The sequence below is a fragment of the Leptodactylus fuscus genome, chromosome 7 (genome assembly GCF_031893055.1).
Source record: "Leptodactylus fuscus isolate aLepFus1 chromosome 7, aLepFus1.hap2, whole genome shotgun sequence".
In the NCBI taxonomy this organism is placed as follows: Eukaryota; Metazoa; Chordata; class Amphibia; order Anura; family Leptodactylidae; genus Leptodactylus; species Leptodactylus fuscus.
In genome coordinates this window covers 102555231-102575920 of record NC_134271.1, presented here as the reverse complement: position 1 = coordinate 102575920, position 20690 = coordinate 102555231, and positions in this window count along the sequence as shown.

The window sequence follows — 20690 nt, the reverse complement described above, 5'->3', positions numbered from 1 at the left end:
ATAGTACTATGTATTTACATCTAGCATAGTGAATTATATTATTGATTTGTTGCACATATTCTACAGCTTGGGCATATTCAGAATGCATAATGGTGATAATGTATAGTGAGATATAATAAATGTCATAAATCATATTAAGCTAAAGCATCCAAAGGGGTTTGCTTAAAAGAGCAATCAAAATGGCAGGGGGTAGAAGAGGCCCGAGGCCCACATTTACTATTGTATATCCAACAAGATTCTGTTTGGAATTCTATCTTGGCACATTTGTTGCATCTAATAGTAGATAAGAATTTTCTGACATGCTAGATAAGTCAGTATGGCCTAATTGGAATAGGTAGAATGGCTTAAAATTCAACAAAATGCACAAAATTTTTGTTAGAAAATTCTTGATCACACTAAAAAAAATAATAAGTGGTAGAAACTGGATGTGTACAAGGATACAGCGGATTTATTGTCAGACACTTTGATGAGTCTGGCGCAGTTCAAGACCTTGAATTCTAAGCCTGAGGCTAAGGCCCAACATAGCGAAAATGCAGCAAAAAAAACATGCCAAAACGCATCACGTTTTTTTTCCGCAGCACTTTTCCTCTCCGGACTTCCTGTTCTTATTATACCTATATGGAAAATGCCAGCGTTTCCATAGGTATAATTGACATGACACGGTTTTTCCTCTGCAGATTTTTTTCTGCAATGCGTGGACGGGATTAGCCAGAATACCATTCAATTTGCCTGTACTGTAAAATGCAGTATTTTTCGCCATGGTGTTTCCACCGCTGTATTTTCACAATGTGGAACTTCAGCCTCAGGATAAGTTCACACAGAAGAATTCCTCTTCATTTTCCTCCTTGCAAAATTTTCTTTAACACTTACACACCTAGATTTGGACAGTATTAATAAATCTGCCCCATTGTCTTGCTTTAAAATATATAGAAAAAAAAAACAGTGTAATGGCACGTGATGGAGGAGCAGGAGGGGATTGTATTGGCGGCAATGAATTTTCCACTCGCGTGACTATGACAGGACAAGTCTCCATATCACAAGAGTGACATTATGGAGCAAATAATAATAGAACACTGCCTAACTATTAAGGTCATGGACATAAAGACAATAGTGAGAAACAAAGGTGTTGGTCATGATGGAGTAAGTAAACTGACCTGTAATGTGGGGAGACATTTGCATGTGTTGGGGTCAAGGTAAGTTAGTGTTACAGATATGGTGGATAATATAGGTTACCTCAAAATAATGGAAGAGTAATAAGTTTATGTATTAGATCCTTTTCGTTTGTTGCCTGTTGGTGGCTTAGAAAAACAATGTCTTCTTCGAAACTTTACAGATTGATGGCATCCACATGACATGACTGTGGTAAAGTAAGGAAAGTGGGTAATACTAGGTGAGGAATAAAACAGGTAGTTCACCTTCAGAAAACAGTGAATTTGCAGATATTTCAGAGCTGTGTTTGTGCTATATTGTATATTTAAGAATCATATGCTCTGTATGTGCTGTATATTTATAGGTATATCTTCTGGAGCGGTGACTACCATATAGGATACCTTCCTACAACTTTAACCAGTATACATTATGATTTCTATGTATTTGCTCTCGTACTATACATTAGAGCCCAACGTATTATGTTGCTATGGCTTACTTTACCTGATTAGAATATAATAAGTAATACTTTTAGGGTATCAGTCATCAGGTATAAACCGCTCTAGTATCTAGTATCACATGAGCATGGCTTTAACCCCTTCCCGCCGATGGCATTTTTTGATTTTCGTTTTTCGTTTTTGACTCCCCTCCTTCTAAACCCCATAACTTTTTTTATTTCTCCGCTCCCAGAGTCATATGAGGTCTTAATTTTTGCGGGACAATTTTTCTTCATGATGCCACCATTAATTATTCTATATAATGTACTGGGAAGCAGGAAAAAAATTCAGAATGGGGTGGATTTGAAGAAAAAATGCATTTCTGCGACTTTCTTACGGGCTTTGGTTTTACGGCTTTCATTGTGCAGCCAAAATGACATGTCCCCTATATTCTGTGTTTCGGTACGGTTCCAGGGATACCAAATTTATATGGTTTTATTTACATTTTGACCCCTAAAAAAAATTCCAAAACGGTGTTAAAAATTTTTTTTTCTAAAAGTCGCCATATTCCGACGGCCGTAACTTTTTTATACATAGGTGTACGGGGATGCATAGGGCATCTTTTTTTGCGGGGCCGGGTGCACTTTTTAGTTCTACCATTTTCGGGAAATGTTATTGCTTTGATCACTTTTTATTCAAATTTTTATCAGAATTAAAACAGTGAAAAAACGGCGGTTTGGCACTTTTGACTATTTTTCCTGCTACGGCGTTTACCGAACAGGAAAAATATTTGTATAGATTTGTAGAGCGGGCGATTTAGGACGCGGGGATACCTAACATGTATATGTTTCACAGTTTTTAACTACTTTTATATCTGTTCTAGGGAAAGGGGGGTGATTTGAACTTTTAATACTTTTTATATTTTTTTATATTTTTTTTTACTTTTTTTTAATTTTTTTTTTGCATTTATTAGACCCCCTAGGGGTGTTGAACCCCAGGGGGTCTGATCACTAATGCAATGCATTACAATGCTAATGCATTGCAATGCATTGCAAAAAAGCATCATCTCTTTTGCAGGCTGCATAGACCAGCCTGCAAAAGAGAGAATTTGCAGACCGGCTGGGAGCCTTTAACAAGGCTCCCGGCTGTCATGGCAACGGGGGGTCAGCCCTGGAGCATGCTCCAGGAGCCGGCGATCCCTGCCAAAATGGTGGCGCCGCTGGGAAAATGGCGCCTCCGGCGCCTTTGACAGCAGCGCCGGAGGGGTTAATGCCTCCGATCGGTCCGGGGACCGATCGGAGACATTAGAGCTGGTTGTCTACTGCTTAAAGCAGTAGACACCCGGCGGCTATGGCGGCCACCCGGCTCCCGGGCGGTCGCCATAGTTACAGACCCGACACGCGCCGTACTATTACGGCGCATGTCGGGAAGGGGTTAAATTACAAATTGGTTAAAGTTGTAGGAAGGTGTATAGATGCTAAAATACTAAACTAGTCTAAGCTTGGTCTGTCCCTTTAAAAGGTATGATAACAATTCTGTATTGTTTGGGATAACATTTGCTCATAAGTATGATACATTTATATAATACTGCCAAAATGTGTCCTTTTTTAGCATGCACTGTTGAAACTTTATATCGGATTCTGATGATTGTAATGCTGCTAAACCTTACTGCTCAGCTTGCAGTTTATTATGTGCTGCAAAATAAAGTATTGTATGTACTGCAAATAGCCATATTGTGATATTATTCATTGTCAAATATGGAACTTTTATGCTTGTATCAAACTGTATGTAAAGAGAATATCACAATTTATACCTGAAATAAAAGATGACTGATGAATTGTTGACTTCATTGTTGTATTCATTATTATTGTTCATACTATTGACTTAGCCTGAATGCTCTCAGCAAAGACACAGATGATATCGCACAAGGATTAGTGGAACTGCTTAAACCCCTGCCAGTCACTAGAAGAGCGGCAGTATATCTGTCCCATTAACACCATACAGTACAAAAAGTGACATTATGCTTTATTACCAATATCCATACGAAATCTGCAACCCTTTAAGAAAAAAGCCACCATAATTAAAAATTGGTATTTCTCTATAAAGTAACATTATGAAAAGACTTGAAATACTACTGTAATATTCTGAATATCACCCATATCATGCTTTAGGATGGAGCACAGATTTCATATTCCGTTGATAGACAGAATAGACAGGCTGAGATGGCTCATAAAGTGTTAGGCCTGGTTCACATCTGTATTCGGTATTCCGTTCGGGGGAGTTAGCTTGGGGACCCCCCCGAATGGAATACCGAACGCATTGACAAGCGGTGAGCTTACGAAAGCACATGCACCTCATAGACTATAATGGGGTCCGTGTATTTTCCACGCGGTGTCCGCACATGTCATGTGGAGAGAAAAGTAGTTCATGAAGTTCTTTTCTCTCTGCATATTCCGTGCAGACACCGCGTGGAAAATACACTGACTCCATTATTATTTATGCGGTCCATAGGTTTCTTAAGGTAAGCGCTTTTTATGCAGAGTGGACCCCCCGAACGGAAACCTGAATGCAGACCGTGTCCATTTAATGACATTGTCAGCTTACTATCTCCCCCTAGTGGTGCCTACAAGCAGCATTTTTCATGAGATTTGCCTTATCCGCCAAGAATCCAGGAGATTAGAGATGATGTTAACCAACATAATAATTGTATATGATCATTTTTGTATGTATTTCACTGGCTGCTGAGCATTCTAGGTTGCTTGTGATAAATATAAGGCATTTCTTCCATAAAGACCAGTTTTACATTTATTATACAAAGCTTAGAAAATGCGCTGAGGATCCTGAGAGACTCATTAAGGTGCAGCCAGTGGAATAAGGCAGAAGTGACTCCTTGGAAGCAGCAAATTGAAATATTCTGTTGTTCTGTAAATTGCCTTGTAGAGAACACGCCGGATAAACCTGTTTCCACATAGTCACTGTAATGAATTCATTAACATCATAAATTGTGGAGTGAACACTCTGGGTTTATGTTCCGACTAAATCGCATGGATTTATGACTAGTGACTCATTTGCACCTGTTACCGTGGCTATACGACAGAGTTGTATCCATATTTAATGCATACCTTTATAAAGTGTTTCAGAAGTGAAGAATAGAAGTAAATATAGCAAACTTTGTAACATATCATATTAAAGAAAATGCTTCTTTTTCCATTATTCAGGCTGCTTTCCTCCTCCTTTCCTTCAGTCTCGTATAACAAATACAACCTGTAGCTGTATCCAGCTTTGCACAAAGAAGTCTATGAAGAGGGGGGGAGGCTGTTATTTATTGCCTCTCTATACAGTGAAAGAGATTACTTACTAAGCATTATAGTCTGACAAATGAAGATAGGAGCATTTTTCTTTCGTATCTTATATTTACTTATTTTATAATTGGTGGTGGGCTTTAACTTTTAAGTACTATCATGGTGTCTACCATAATGATATGTGTATGATAGTTGTGTATGATAGACACCATGATAAAACTTAAGGATTATCCAGGATTTTTATTATTATTATTATTATTATTATTATTATTAGAGATGAGCGAGTACTGTTCGGATCAGCCGATCCGAACAGCACGCACGCATTGAAATGAATGGACGTAGCCGGCACGCGGGGGGTTAAGCGGCCGGCCGGCGCCAAAGCGGAAGTACCAGGTGCTTCCATTCATTTCAATGCGTGCGTGCTGTTCGGATCCGCTAATCCGAACAGTACTCGCTCATCTCTGATTATTATCATAAATAACTCATCAATGTCACATGGAAAAGCTGTTGGGTTGTTTCCGAAGCTATACCATACAGTGCACAGAGTTGGAATCAGATAGCTCTGTACTATGAAGAGTAGTCACACGCTGTTACAGCAACTCAGCTCCATTACACAAGATGGCGCCCAGCCACTACACAGAATATGGAACTATCTGCTTCCGATTCTGTGCACTGTATAGTATAGGCGTTGGAAGTAACAAAGAACAGCTGATATGTGTGGGTCGGTGGTCACGCCTCTACAAATCAGATATTATACAAAAAATATCCTGGACAACCCCTTTAAGGCTATTTCAAAACCTATTCAAAGTGGTGAAATGATTGCAGGAACAAGTATGGCTGATAGTGTTCATGTTTAGAAAGAAAGAAACTCTCCAGTTTCACCAAAATAAAGCTTTAAAAAAATAAAAGGTATTAAAAAAATCAAATCCCCCCCCCCAATTCCAATAGCAATTTTTGTTATTTCCTATGCTTACGTCACTTTTGTAAAAGAGGTCTTGACATGAGTTGGTCCTTCATAACCTGACTGTATCAGCATTGTCCTGCATGTTTCTTTTCATTGTATAATGCATAGTTCTGCAATTTTCTAATATCTTTCGACCTATGACTGAAACTACAAAGCCATAGAATCCTAATCACTTTCACAGATGAGGATTGGATGCCGCCTAGATAATCCTCTGTGAGGCTAATACATCGGCTGCACAAATCTGTCTCTTGTTCTAAGGTCTTTATGGCTTTTCAGTTTCTAGACATAAACAATAGTCTTTGCATTCACTGACAGAAAACAGAGTTCATGGAAATACTTAAAAAAACACAAAGTATATTATACAGATAATGATACAATGAAGTTATTTGCTTTAGTAAAAGTGGTAGTAGATTTTCATAAATTCATATAGAGTACTTGTATTACTATAGGACCCCTTTTGACTTTGCTACAAGAGTTCCGATATATGACTGCATTACAAGTTCAGGCTCAGATTGGCCAAACTAGTGAATTTCCCAGTGGGCCCTGTGCCTTAAGGGGCCCTACTGGATCCCTACTGCTTTTTAAATTGTTAGTGGGGGTCTGGTAACTCCTCCCTATTAACTTACCTATACCCAGCTGAATATACGGTAAAACAGGGACGAAGCAGAAGAGTGGCAGGCTGCGGTAAATCACTGTGTGCTGCGCTGCTGTGAGGACGATGAGGCAAGTTCGCAAGTAGATAGATACTACTGTACATTGACTTGTCTATCTATTAGACAAGTCAATGTACAGTAGTATCTATCTACTCGCGAACTTCGCTCAACTTACCTGCACAGAAGTGCTGCCGTTGCCACTGTCCTCTTCTGGTCCGGGCCTCTCTCCTTCACATGCCTTCAGAGCGCCCTGCACGCACCGCCTCCCTAGACTAGTATTATAGAGATGCTAGGAGAAAGCAGGGCTTGTGGCTTAGAAGAGTGTGGGCGGGTACTGGGAGAGGAGACGTGAGTGATGCACTCATGTCTCCCCGCCCACACTCTCCTAAGCTTCAACAAGCCCCGCCTACTCCCATAATCTCTAACACTAGCCTAGGGAGGTGGTAGCGCTCTGAAGGCCTGTGAAGGAGAGACCAAGACTGGACCGGACCAAGAAGAACTGGGAGCGGCAGCGGATCTGTGCAGGTAAGCAGATACCAGGGTTTTTTTTTTTTTTTTTAATCACTACACAGAGTGGAATCCAAAAATTGAAACAATTTTTGGACTACATGCTGTGTAGTGAATAGGATCGTTTTTAAAATCCGATCTTTGTTTATTAAAAAAAAATCCCATTGACTTGCATTGGGATGGGGATCAGGTTAGTATGGAAAATGATCGGAAATCGGATTTTAAAAACGATCCTGAAATTTCAAGATCGGCTCAACCCTAGTCTTTATGCCACATGTAAGTCTAAAAGTTTAGGGACTTTGACACAAATTTGCATTGGGACCCAGAAGCTTCAGTTTATGCTTTTGATTCTGTAGCAGACAGAGTCCCTATGGAACATAAACTCATAGGGATGTGTGAAGTCTGTGTACATATGGTAATAAATATTGTCAGTTTCCTATTCTATAGCAGGCATTCCTGTAAAGCCAAATATATCAAGACATTCTAATCTCTTCTACCAAATGATGGAGATTTTTGGTGGTAGTTCATCCAGCTACACACTTCACACCACATCTTTTGACCATTCCCCGATTCCTACTACTCTTTACTTGGCTCTTCTTTTCATCTATTCTTTTTTCCTCAGGCTGTATTGCCTCGTATTTTCCCAAGTAAAGTAGATTTATGCCCTTCCTATAAAATTTTATTCTGGAGATTTTTGTGCTGTAGGTTTTCCATAGCATAGGTGGTAAGTGTTAGATTGAATTGGGGTAGGGGGACGCAACCACTAGGGGTTCCCTACAAACATTCCTCAGCACTGTTGTCTTATAAGAGGACCTAAATCCTCTGTTCCTCCTTTCTAGCATGTCAAAAGTGGTGGTCAGCATGTGTTCTTGAACTCCACACAATCTATGGGATGGATCAGTAAAATACTGGCAACATTGGAGGTGCAGGGAATGGAATAAAATAATAAAGCAATTGGTCCTCTGATTTTCCAGTGGTGATTCTGATCCCCTGGGGTTTTGTGTCAGTCTTTCTTTACTGTGCTGCACTAATGAGGTATAGTCTACACACATGATCTCACCACTGAGGCCAAGGATTTAGGGTTTCAGGTGGTAGAACATTTTTTGGCAAAGGTTCAGAATGGGTTAAACAATTAATAGAAGTAGTACTCTCTTCACCAATTCCTTGATGCCTATGATCTTATGCTGAATAGGTCCCCTGCTGCTCTTTACTTTCTGGTCTTTCTTACACAGAGGACATGTTACCCAGATAATCATGAGCTGAGACAAGCCACTGCTGTGGTCAATGATTGGCTGAGTAGTCATTTCCTATAAGTTAAGACAGGTAGGGAACCCAGGCTCCATCGGATCTGGAATGTCGTTGGATTGATTGATTTTGTCCCTTTCTGAGCCATTGTCAAAGATCTTTAACTGAAAAATCCCTTCAATAATACTTCTCAGCCCTGTCACCCCAATAATTTAACATTTATCACCAATGCTGTTCCCGTGTTGCTACCGGGAAAATTCCTATAATCTCTAAAAAACAAACAAAAAAACCCCACCAAAAACATAGCTGGATTCATCTCATGGTGACCATATAATAGGCTACATTGGCCTATGTTTTTTGCGGGGTCTTCAATCTTATTAATGACTTCTGTAATTGTCTTAATCCATCTTGATGCTGGTTTTCCTCTTCCATCTATCCATTAATGCATAGGCCTATAGACATGCCCTTAGTGCGTCCATCTTAAAGCCCTAGATTGAAAGTCTTTTCTTGAAACTGAAGACCTAATCTTAAAGATATCTTCTGTTGTTACAGTCACATTTGACTTCATGCTTCAAAACTCTACAGCTGGATGGGAGAACTATATGTAAAAGTGGCATATTGTTCAATGGTCTTCCATTATTTTATTGTTGCCTCTTTAAAAAATTCCAGCAGATTGCTGCATTGTGCTTCAGGCGGAGAATGAAGACTACAAAGCTTGACTTGAATGTGTTGGTGCCCAGCTGCGAATGATGACAATATAGAATCAGTCCCATGATCGTCAGAATACAAACACCAATGATGAGCGGGAGCTGGATGCTGCTGGAACAATGGTGGCTGGCTGCAGAAACAAGAAGACGTTTAGAATATTCTTCCATAAAATCATACATGTATATACTGTATATATTGCATTCATGATTTTTTGTGAAAAGCACAATTCGTAAATGAAGCATCAAGAATGGAAGTATCACTGGTGGCCTGGTAAGAATTCACTGATTGACAGTGCTTTACTGGACATATGGAACACTGGAAGCAACCACTGGTAGCAATCTCTGACAGTGAATACAGCACCCACTGGATTACACCAGCAGGTAATGGCTGATATTTCATCCCTGCTTCTTTCAGGACCCCTCTCTGCTTCAGCTCCATTTGCTGTATATTATGTACCGACAATGAACAACATTAAGATGCAGAATCTGGACTTTGTTCAACATAGGGACGTAACGTGCAGTGAGCCTGCAGGCAGAAGCAGAGGAGGCCCTGGACAGGAGTGGAATGAATAAATGAATATTGGCCATTACTTGCTCCAGTAGGTAACAGCCTACAGTATTTTTTTTTTTGTTATTTTAAGCAGATAATGGAGGGCTGGGGCCTCCCAATGCAATGCCACTATGGCTGCTATAGAGATAGTCCTGCCACTGCTATTACTCACAATCACAATGGATATTATCATATTACAATGAATACTTACAAGAGTACCATTATATTAGGACAGTCATATTCATAATTATACAACTACCTAATATATTCATTAAAGTGGACATTGCAATTATCCCTATTTTGTTTTCACTTACCATGGATGTAGATTACCTCTGGGTCCCTAAAGCGCACTCTTCGTTCAGACTTGTGTTCTACACCAACATCCTGTTTATCCACTGTCCGCCTTCTTAATATTGATGTGGGCATCTGCATAGAGAGGATTTTGTATACTCATGAGTTTATGGGTTCCACCTATATATGTCATCAATTGTACCGATCAGTGGTCTGCGACCTATGGCTCCCTATATATTCTGAAACTTAAACTTCAAGCATGCTGTGAAGAAAAGTCCTGCTCTGCCTTGCAAGGAGTTGTAGTTCTGTAATCAGATAGGAACTAGAAATGAGTGATCCATTCAAGGTTCAATTTGTGTTCGGATTTCTGAGTTTGGACATAAAGCTCAATTTGGGTCTAAAGTGGTTTGTTATGAATCAAGTGAATAGTGCCTTAGAAAGTCATGCATGGCGCTTTGGGATTCATAGGACTCTGTATAACGCCTTTCCTGCTCTGTAATACAAACACAGATTTAATAATGTCAAAGTGACAGCAACAGGTATGGTTATGGGCAAACAGATCAGATAGCCGGAGTTAAGAAACAGCTGATTTAAAAAAAAAAAAAACTGCGCTTTTGATTTTTTTTTCATGCTTTTTACTATTAATTTTTTAGAAAGTCTTATGCAGACTATAGAAGTGTCAGGGGGTGATTATCACCACCCAGCAAAGACGCTGAGCTGTGAGGTCAGCCTCTCTGACAGTGCAATGATATTGGTGACCGAAATAATGTTAGTGATATCTCTGGCACCAGTGCACATACCTTCAAAACTGAATGTGCACTGAATTCAGCACACCGTCAGTTTTGCTGTGGTATATAACATCCACAGCGTAATGGACTTGAAAGGTCCACTTTAAGGGGGCATTCACACGATGTAACGCGGCATTGATTCTGACAGGTAACTCGTGTCAGAATCAAGCGCTGCAAAACAGAATCCCATTGACTTCAATGGGTTCCGTTTAGTGCGTAACACATTGAAATCAATGGGTTAAAAAGCCTCACATTGATTTCAATGGGAGAATTGATTGTGTTACGCGCTAAACGGAACCCATTGAAGTCAATGGGATTCTGTTTTGCAGCGTTGATTCTGACACGAGTTAGGGGGCATTCACACGGAGTAACGCTGGGCGTGCATCACAGCCGTACACGCCGACATTACGGCAGACTGCTGAACATTTCCCATTCACTTCAATGGGAGCGCTTGTAAACGCCGCTGTTACGACCGCTCCCATTGAAGTGAATGGGAAGTGTTCGTCAATCTGCCGTAACGCCGGCGTGTACGGCTGTGATACACGCCCGGCGTTACTCGGTGTGAATGCCCCCTTACATGTCAGAATCAACGCTACGTTACATCATGTGAATTCCCCCTAAAAGAGACTTTAGCCATGATTCACCTGATTTGTGCTAGTAAAGTGCCTTTAAGCTAAGGCCTCACATTGCGGAAACGCAGCCATGGTCATGTGATATACAGTGTAAGGTCACGTTCACGTGATGGACATACAGGTGCACAGCTCGTTATAGTCACAGCACAATATGTCACTATGTGGTGAATACTTATGAGTTTGCACCTAAAGAGAGGACTTGGAACGCATGAGACTCCCAGGTGAGCATTGCCGTTGCACATATTTTTCTGCAATGTGTGGATGGGATTTGCTAGATTCACAGCTCAGCATTATCGCTGCGCAGTAAGGAACACCCCCTCTGACAGTACAAGGATATGTTAGAATATAGTCAAGGGGGCACTCCTCATAGGTGATGATGCTAAGTTGTAAGGCCCACCCTTCTAACAGTCAGGAAATATCGCTATCAAAATTAGTGGCACTGACTTCTCCACCTCCAGGGCTCATACTGGGAAAGCCGACAATGTCCTGAATTTAGCGCACTGTTGGCTTTCTAGCTGTATATAATATTGCACATCTATGAAGACGTGAAAGGTCCTCTATAAAGGCCATATGTCAGGTCTAATATAATTTAAAAACCAATAGTGGCGCTGCATAGGGACCTTTAATAGGAGCAGAAACATATATTTGTGGCCACAAACTGATGGAGCAATGCAGAGATCATCATATTTTATTGCCATGCAAATTGGCCTGTAAGTGCTTTAGGTGTGGGGCCTGATATGGCAGATTTGCCTACTGACAGTTATAATTGTTCCAACTGTCCCCAATGCCTTCCTTGTAGTTGTGAATGTCAGTTTCAGCTTCTGTTTGTCTTATGGCTGTTTTTTTGGCAAATCCGACCATTGAGGTCCACCCCTAGGCCACTTGTAGGCCAACTTGCATATTTATACAAATATTAATATTTTCCATTGTTTTATCAGTTTGTGGCCATAAAGGTTTGTTTCCTTATAAAGACCCTTACATGGCATTGTTATTGGTTAACATTTTGGTGTAATATTCTGGCACAAAGTAAGCCAACTAATAGGAGGTTAGTCTACACCAGTGATTCCCAAAGTGGTCCAGGTGGACCTGCAGGGGTCTCAGCCGCAATGCAAATTTCTATCATTAGATCTAATCTTCACATTTTTGACGAGTTTTGGGAATATGGTAGAAATGTAGCAGCAAATTGGTCTATGAGAAAAAAAAGTTTGGGAACCTCTGGTCTAGACAATGTAAATACTGTATGCACTAAATTTCTCACCCATCATGAGCCATTGAGATAAACCAGATTTATAGATTGCCTGTCTATGTTAACACTGTTTCACTATTGGTAAATGTAGAAAGCCTCTCTGTGATGTTAAACCCTTCAGGACTATCATGGTGTCTATCATACACCACTATCATACACATATCAGTATGATAGACACCATGATAGTACTTAAGGGTTAAAGCTGAGAGTCCTCTGGTGTAGAAAGCGTAGTCATAGGGAAGGTTTTATCACAGAAGACCTGTAGCTAGCAATATATATATATTTATATATATATATATATATATATATATATATATATATATATATATATTACATTTTAAAACTCTAAAGTGTCCTTAATAGGTCAATATAGATCTTGCAGTCGAGTAATTCCCCCTTTAAAAGCAGTATCATTTTACAACTGTGTAAACACAAACCTTTCATTACTGCGAGACAGAAGTTTTTCTTTGCCTTTTATTGTTCTCTAAAGATGCAATAAATATAATATTTGTTTTCAAATTGCTTAAAACTGTATGCCTGGGACCCAGAGCCATCACGGTGCTAATAATCTTCTGTCAGCACAATTTCAGCTCTCATTTGGTGAGATGAAAAACGCGCATAAAAATAATTCATCCCGGAAAGGGCTCACTTTAAGGAGATTACCTTTGCTGGAGGACATTTGGTTTGGTTCAGTGCATTTTCTGCATATATTCACCTTTTTCTCAGTGTAATTTCTCGTTTCTAATATTCTCCTGTGCCCCTAAGGTCTTTCACATGTGTCTATTGCTTTTTTATATGATGATTTTTACCATTCTGCTTGGGTTTGAGAAATGCCTTTTTTAAATAAGGGTTTTAATTCCAAGGGATTTTTTAATTCTTTCTTTTCATTTTCTGGCGTGTTCTTTTCATTCTGTATTATAGTTTAGACCTTGTGGCTATATCATCATATTTTGCCTATTATTGTGTCTCTGGTAGCAAGCAATTTTTTTATGGGGGTTGGCTATTACAATATATTCCATTAGTGGAAGCGGGTAAATGGATAGCAAATGTATAGGTGTACGACCTAATTGAGCATGAGGTGACCCTATTATGGGTGTACTGTAGGATTTTAAATCATGGTACAATACATTGTTCTCTTCCCAGGGTTGGACTGACTCACCAGAGGACCAGCAGACACAATAATGATCCAGCAGAAAACAATACTATTTGGAGCCAAACAATGTCCACTAGGCACTATTTCTAAGGGTGATACATGCAGCAAGTCATATGCGGCAAAGTGCCATAGTTTTGGCCTGGGTGGATAAAGCAAATGGCCTTATTAGAGCTTATGCCTGTGTAATTTCAAAAGTACATGCACTCCTGTTCTGTATAGAATAGTGGACCATTAAAAAATGTGTGCAGATATGGTTCTATCTATCTATCTATCTATCTATCTATCTATCTATCTATCTATCTATCTATCTATCATCTCTCTACATATTTATGTATCTCATCATTGTATTGTTTCTAAATGGTAGGGGACCTGGGAACACTGACAAACTCACATAGAAATGGTTAAGGGTTGTTAAAGATACTAAACACAGCAAATCCTTTGTCTATAGGATCAGTCTGGTATTACACTCATGCTTACTGATAGGCTGGTGCAATACCCAACTCAGTCTGTGAACTAAAGTGGTGCTATTTGAGGGTTCTATGGAACCCTCTATTCTTCGACCCCTTAGCAGTAATATACTTCACTTCTAGTAGTATGGCTCTTGTATTCAGGTGTTTAGAATGTCTTCCGTAACAGCAGATCATGGCTAGATGTCAATGAGAAGGAAGTTCTGGCACTGAAAATCCAGTAAAAGCTTAGGCTTTATTTTAATATCATAAAACATGAAATGCAGGATTAGTAAGGAAAACAGATCACTTATGAACTTCTCTCTCACAAGGAAACTCTATATGGAGCTAGCCACAGTGCATTGTAGGGACATTGAGCATCATCATACCTAGATGGTTCAATAGACTTTCTAAAGAAAGTTGCTTTTATAAATTTCCAATGAGGCTCAAGTGCATTGGGGTGTGCAAGAGCTGAATGGGCTCCGCATTTAGATAGGAAGTACAGCGGCTTTGGCACACTTTTATTGCACATGAGCCTCATTTGATATTTATAAAAACAGCTTTTACAAGGAAATGGCGAATCTATTGGACTATATAAAGGTATGGTGGTTCTTAGCATAAGCACATTGCACAGTGGCTGGTTTGATATCAAGTTTCCTGGTGACAGACTCCCTTTAAACTCGCCCTTAATCATAGGGGTGAGAATTTCTCGTAGATATGTAATATGAGCAGGAGGGTGGGCAGTAATAACATGGGGGCAATTTCTTTACAGGAACAGATTTTGTACAGTGAGCAGGATATACAGCAAAAAGGCAACAAGAATTAAAGTAAAATAACATCTTGAGATGTAGCTGTATGTTCAGCAGCATAACAGTCTCTATTTCTCTTGGAAGCATTAGACTGCAATTTCTTAACGGTTTCTGTATCTGTCATCTCTCAAGAATAAACAGTTTGTGCACATCTTATTACTGATGGTCACTGGAACATTGTCAAGGCTCACAAGGTCTTCTACTACTGAGACCTCCAGTACAAGACCATCTCTCCTCCTGGGTTGTTGCTTTGACCTATGGCTAATATTTCCTCTGTATACCTAGTTTTTTGTGTGTGAATAACTTCAGCACTGCCAGACTACTTCAATTATACTAAAGGGACTAGTTGGTTATAACTTCCCCACCACATATATGGCAGATTCCAACTCTCTACCTCAGCACTCTCTATACCTGCTGACATTACACTACTCTCCTGTCTCAAGGGTCTTTCAGGGAGGCCTTGTGATATGTAAGGTTCTTCTTAATGGACACAATTCCAGAACATAACATAATACAGTTTGGAATAATATAGCAATATAGCAATAGACATGACAGCTATGTGCATGGGCCACCTACAAAAAAAAATCACATAACAGTAATGTACACATAGGCCATTACAGCAGATAATGGTTTAAGTTACACTACAATGACAATAATAACATTTCAACAAGTCTCACCACCTTACATATACAGTATAATGGGAAAAATATTGTATTTGTACAAGACATGTGCTTTATTCCTAAAGGGTCATGAACATATCTGTTTCAACCTTTAACTTTCTGTCTCTGCGTACTGAAAGAACAGCAATACCAGTTTTAAACATACATGTTGCATTGGTGTGTCCGAATTTAACGTCCAAGTTTCATACAATTTTTCACTGATCTCATAGCTTTCTATAGGCCAAGTCTTCAGTGAAAAATAAAGAATAAAAATATGGAACTGATACATAGGTCCATTAAAAAATGGATATAGGGGCCACACGGTGGCTCAGTGGTTAGCACTGCAGCCTTGCAGCGCTGGAGTCCTGGTGTTCAAATCCCGCCAAGGGCAGAAAACCATCTGCAAGGAGTTTGTATGTTCTCCCCGTGTTTGCATGGATTTCCATCCCATATTCCAAAGACATACTGATAGGGAAAAATGTACATTGTGAGCCCTATGTGGGGCTCACAATCTACATTTAAAAAAAAAAATAAAAAAAAAAAAAAATAAAAAATAAAAAATGGATATGTGCAGTGAATAGGGATACTGAGGATATGTGTATGAGGCCTTTGTAGAATTCATCACCCATATAGGCTTCAGATGGTTGACATAGGCATAGCCCTAGCCACAGTAATCTCCACTTAAATGGTGCTTTTATTTAGCTTATTTAAATGAATGTTGTGATCTAAACAAAAAACAAACAAACAAGAAATTGAGTTATCAATAATAATTCCAAATTTCCAAGCCTCATCCTAAATTTTTGTGACTTTATAAATATGAGACGATTGGACTTGGGCTATAAGACATACAGCAAAAAGGTAGTATAATGCTAAGGTGATGAAATCTATTAAGATAAGTTCTGCCTAATTACCTTCAATGGCATTTTCTGCAGGAGCCATTCACTTTCATGTAGCTGATACAATCTCTTGTTGTGGACTACAATAAGACTGCAGGGAGCGTCCATTATACTTTACAGTCATGTTAAATTCATTCATTTTCAAGTTCTAAACTTAAAGTATCTTCATGAGTGTAGTTACCCTTCAAGGATCATTTATCTTCTTATCTATTAAGTCAGTAACAGTAAAGCCAATGCCTTTGGGTGTTAGCAGAGCAATTTCCCTTACCTGTTGTTTCTTAAATAATTAAACTAGTATGTAAAGTCATGTTAAAGACTGGACAGGTCATTCCTTTACTTTATTGTCCCCATCAGTAATAGTGAGGCTGAAATTACCTCCAAGCACAGTAGACTTCTGCCTATAGGCTGCCCGAGGGGGCATTTTAAAGCCATGTATGTCTTAAGGTAAGTATCTGCTAATGCTGGGAATGATGAGCTCCAATGGACAATAGACGTCTATTGCATTAGCTTTTTAAACAAGCCATGGGTGTCATTACCAGGGTAGCAGACATAGCAGATACTATGGGACCCAACAGCTAGGTTGCAATGAGTGATAATTATGGATGATGTATGAGGATGTGGAAGACTGAATGTGCTTCCATTAATTTACTGGACATTATAATACCTCCATGTGATGTTATTATAATTCATTTCTTCATATGCTGTGATGTCACAGTGTACACAGTGATCTTTTTGTGTGTGCATCATCATTATGCTATGATGTCATAGTGGGTATTGTCACTGTACTGTGATTGTATATGTATCATCACTGTACTGTGTTTGTATATATTATCTCAGTACTGTGACAGGACTGTACGCAATATCCTGGTACTGTGACATGACTGTGTGCATTATCCCTGTACTGTGAAATCACTGCGTGCATTATCCCTTTATTGTGACTGTGATTAATTCAGCCTTATTATGTATATTTAACAAAATTATTCCTATCCATGCTGCTGTAACACACTGAATTTCCCCATACTGCCACTATTAAAGGATTATCTTATCTTATATGTATATTCTTAGTGAATATATTGTTTATGCCTGTTTCTTTTGGTCTTTTCCATTGCATTTCAGATTATATAGTATGACGTTTATATGCTATAATACGGCATGTTGATGGGTTATCCCAACTTCTCTAAAAGGCTATCAAATTGCCTATCTCAAATCGCTGTTGGGATGTTAACAACAGTGCAACTCTATGGGAGCTATAGAAACAGAGCTACACTGTTTCCATAGGTCCCATTCACCTCTATTGGAGTTATGGGAACTTCATAGGCTAGTACTGCTTGACTTCCCCAAGTTCTGGCCGAGGACAGGCAGAAGTTATTCTTATCTTAGCAACAATTTGTTGAGAAGGGAATAACCCTTGAAGGAGATTGTCTAAGACTACAAAAAAATTCTATTTTATTCTATAAACAGCATCATTCTTGTCTATGGGCTATGTTGATATTGAAGCTCACCCAGATTCAAGTGAATTACTATATCAAGAGTGGCAAGAGTGTCTATGCTTCTTAGAAAGTATAAAAAGAAGACTCAGACAATCACTTTAATTCCCATGAGGATGGTTGAACATTTGGAAATTTCCAAATTCCAGTATCAAGATAGTCCCATAGATTATCGTCTAAAGGATTTTGTTCTTGAACTGTTGTAGACTATTATTACAAAGTAAAGGAAAGATGGATACGCACTTGTTTTCTATGTTCCAATAACAAACAATAGAAACGGCTTCCTAGTTGACACTGACCACATTCCCTGCCATGAAGGGGTTAATGGGTATTTTACAGCACCTTGTAAGTGAAAGCCATTAAAAAGTAGAAATAACACTCCATGATTCAGTGTCCACAAGTCCTTGTATGACATTGCTGACTTAAATTACTCTTGCTGTTGCCGTAAATAAGCGCATGTTGCCTGACACCAGACTGAATAAAACCAGCCATATATTACGGATGACGATAGTCGTCCTTTCTGCAGTATTACAGACAGAGACATCTAGAACACCATAAAGCATTAGGAAAAAAAAGATCGGCTAAATAATAGTAGAACTATAGGATCTAGTTCCCAATCTCCAGGCGAATAAATATGTGACACTAGAAGCACTCACTAAATGATGTTACTCCGGAGCTTTCCTTCCTCACATTCCCGCTAAAGCCCCGTCCAATTATTTCCCAACCTAGCAATTTCCTCATATCAGTGAATCTCGTTTTATTGCAAATAGAGTCGTATAAAAAGAGAACAGCTATTGTGATTATATATACTTAGTTTATCTTTATTATCAGCGTTTTCAGCACTTCAAGGCGACACATACATATTTATGTAGCAAATCATTACCCAAGGGAACCTGCTCTATGGCCAGATTTGGTTTCTGTATAGAAGTTGGAGGGCCATAAATTTTATGGTGGAGATTTCCAATTTGTAAAAGAGAGGCCTCTTATCGATGTTTTGTTTAGAGAATATTATGAATGATACAGGACGTATTTTTTTCTTGTTTGCGGTCTAGTAATAGAAATGACGGCATGGCTCGTACAAAATGTACACAGTTTATTGAATAACAGGGTACAAAAATAATATGGGCCATGCAATGAATCGCAACGAATCAGATTTCTTAAATGAGTTGGCTTCTTATAAGCTATTGAAAAAAAAAAATGTTTTGAAGGTTTTATCTACAGTGCCCCTACAGGACAAATAAAGAATTATCATTTACCTATTAGAGTGGCACAGAGGTCTATTGAGATTCCCTGTTGGAAATTAAAATTGATCAGCCTAAAATACGCATGTGGAGGTCTTTTCAGGGGTCCTCTTCAGATAACCACATGGGTATAACTATAGTTGGAGCAGTTAGAGGGTGAGTGAGCTCACTTATCTTCTAGAACATTTTACCTTTTAGTAGGGAATAACATGTTGGTGGCTACTACTATGTGGGTAGTCTTATATATGATGTTGCTATCTATACCATACAAGGAAAACCAGGGAGATGGTGGTGGACTTTAGTAAGCGGAGATATGCTCCAAAACCAGTGAACATCCAGGGGACAGGCATTGAGATAGTCAAGACCTATAAGTACCTGGCTGAGCTCCTCAATAATAAGCTGCACTGGGCTGATCACCTGGATGCGCCACACAAAAAGGGTCACAGCAGACTCTACCTGCACAGGAGGCTGAAGGCCTTTGGAGTCCAGGGGACACTTCTTAGGGCCTTTTTCAACTCTGTGGTAGCATCAGCCATCTTCTTCGGAGTGGCCTGCTGGGGGAGCATTATACCATCCAGGGACAGAAATAGACTTGACAGGCTGGTTAGAAGGGCCAGCTCTGTCCTGGGGAGCCCCCTGGACACAGTATAGGTGGTGGGTGACAGAAGGATACTCCATGCTGGAGAATAACTCCCATCCAATGTATGAGACTGTGACAGCACTGGGCAGTACTGTCAGTGATCGACTGCTTCACCCCATGTGTGAGAAGGAGCGCTATCAGAGGTCCTTCCTCCCAACTGCGGTCAGGCTGTATAATCAACACCAGGCCAAGCGGAGATCACCCCGCACAGAGAACTAAATGATCCTGAGTCCTTTTCTTCTTAGTTGCTATGATTCCAAGTATCTTTTTTTCTATCTGCTATGAGCTTGAATGTGTTCTTTCTTGTAATATATTACTGTATTATCCATGCTGCTGTAACACACTGAATTTCCCAATGGTGGAACTATTAAAGGCTTATGGTATCTTATCCCTTTATTTATACCTGGGTATGCTGCTGTTTCAGTTTTCTGTCATGATCTAGTGGGGGCCCATCCTATTTTGCTATGAGACCCCCACAATTACTAAAATAAAGAACAAAAGTTTTCATCTGTGTAGAGGTGCTGAGACCCCGACAACCTCAATAATAAAAGGACAGAAGCTTTTATGTGATGTCATGTACTGAGACCCCTACAATCACTAACATAAAGGGGCAGAAGCTTTCATCTGAGCTTTGTGCCTGTCTTTTAGGCTTGGCTCTTCTTGGACAGCCTAGTGAGCTGTTTTCAGACTTATAGACTGTCAGTAAGCCTGTACACCAATTGCTCCGCTCTCCTAGGAAATTGGAGCAGAGTTGTTCAAAAATGAAGGAATATAGTGCTAAGTAGAACATTTATTCCCCTTTGATTTAGCAACTCTGGGGGTCAAAACGTATAACATGAAAAAATGTATATAATGACATACAATTTAACTGATCACATCTCAATGTCCTTC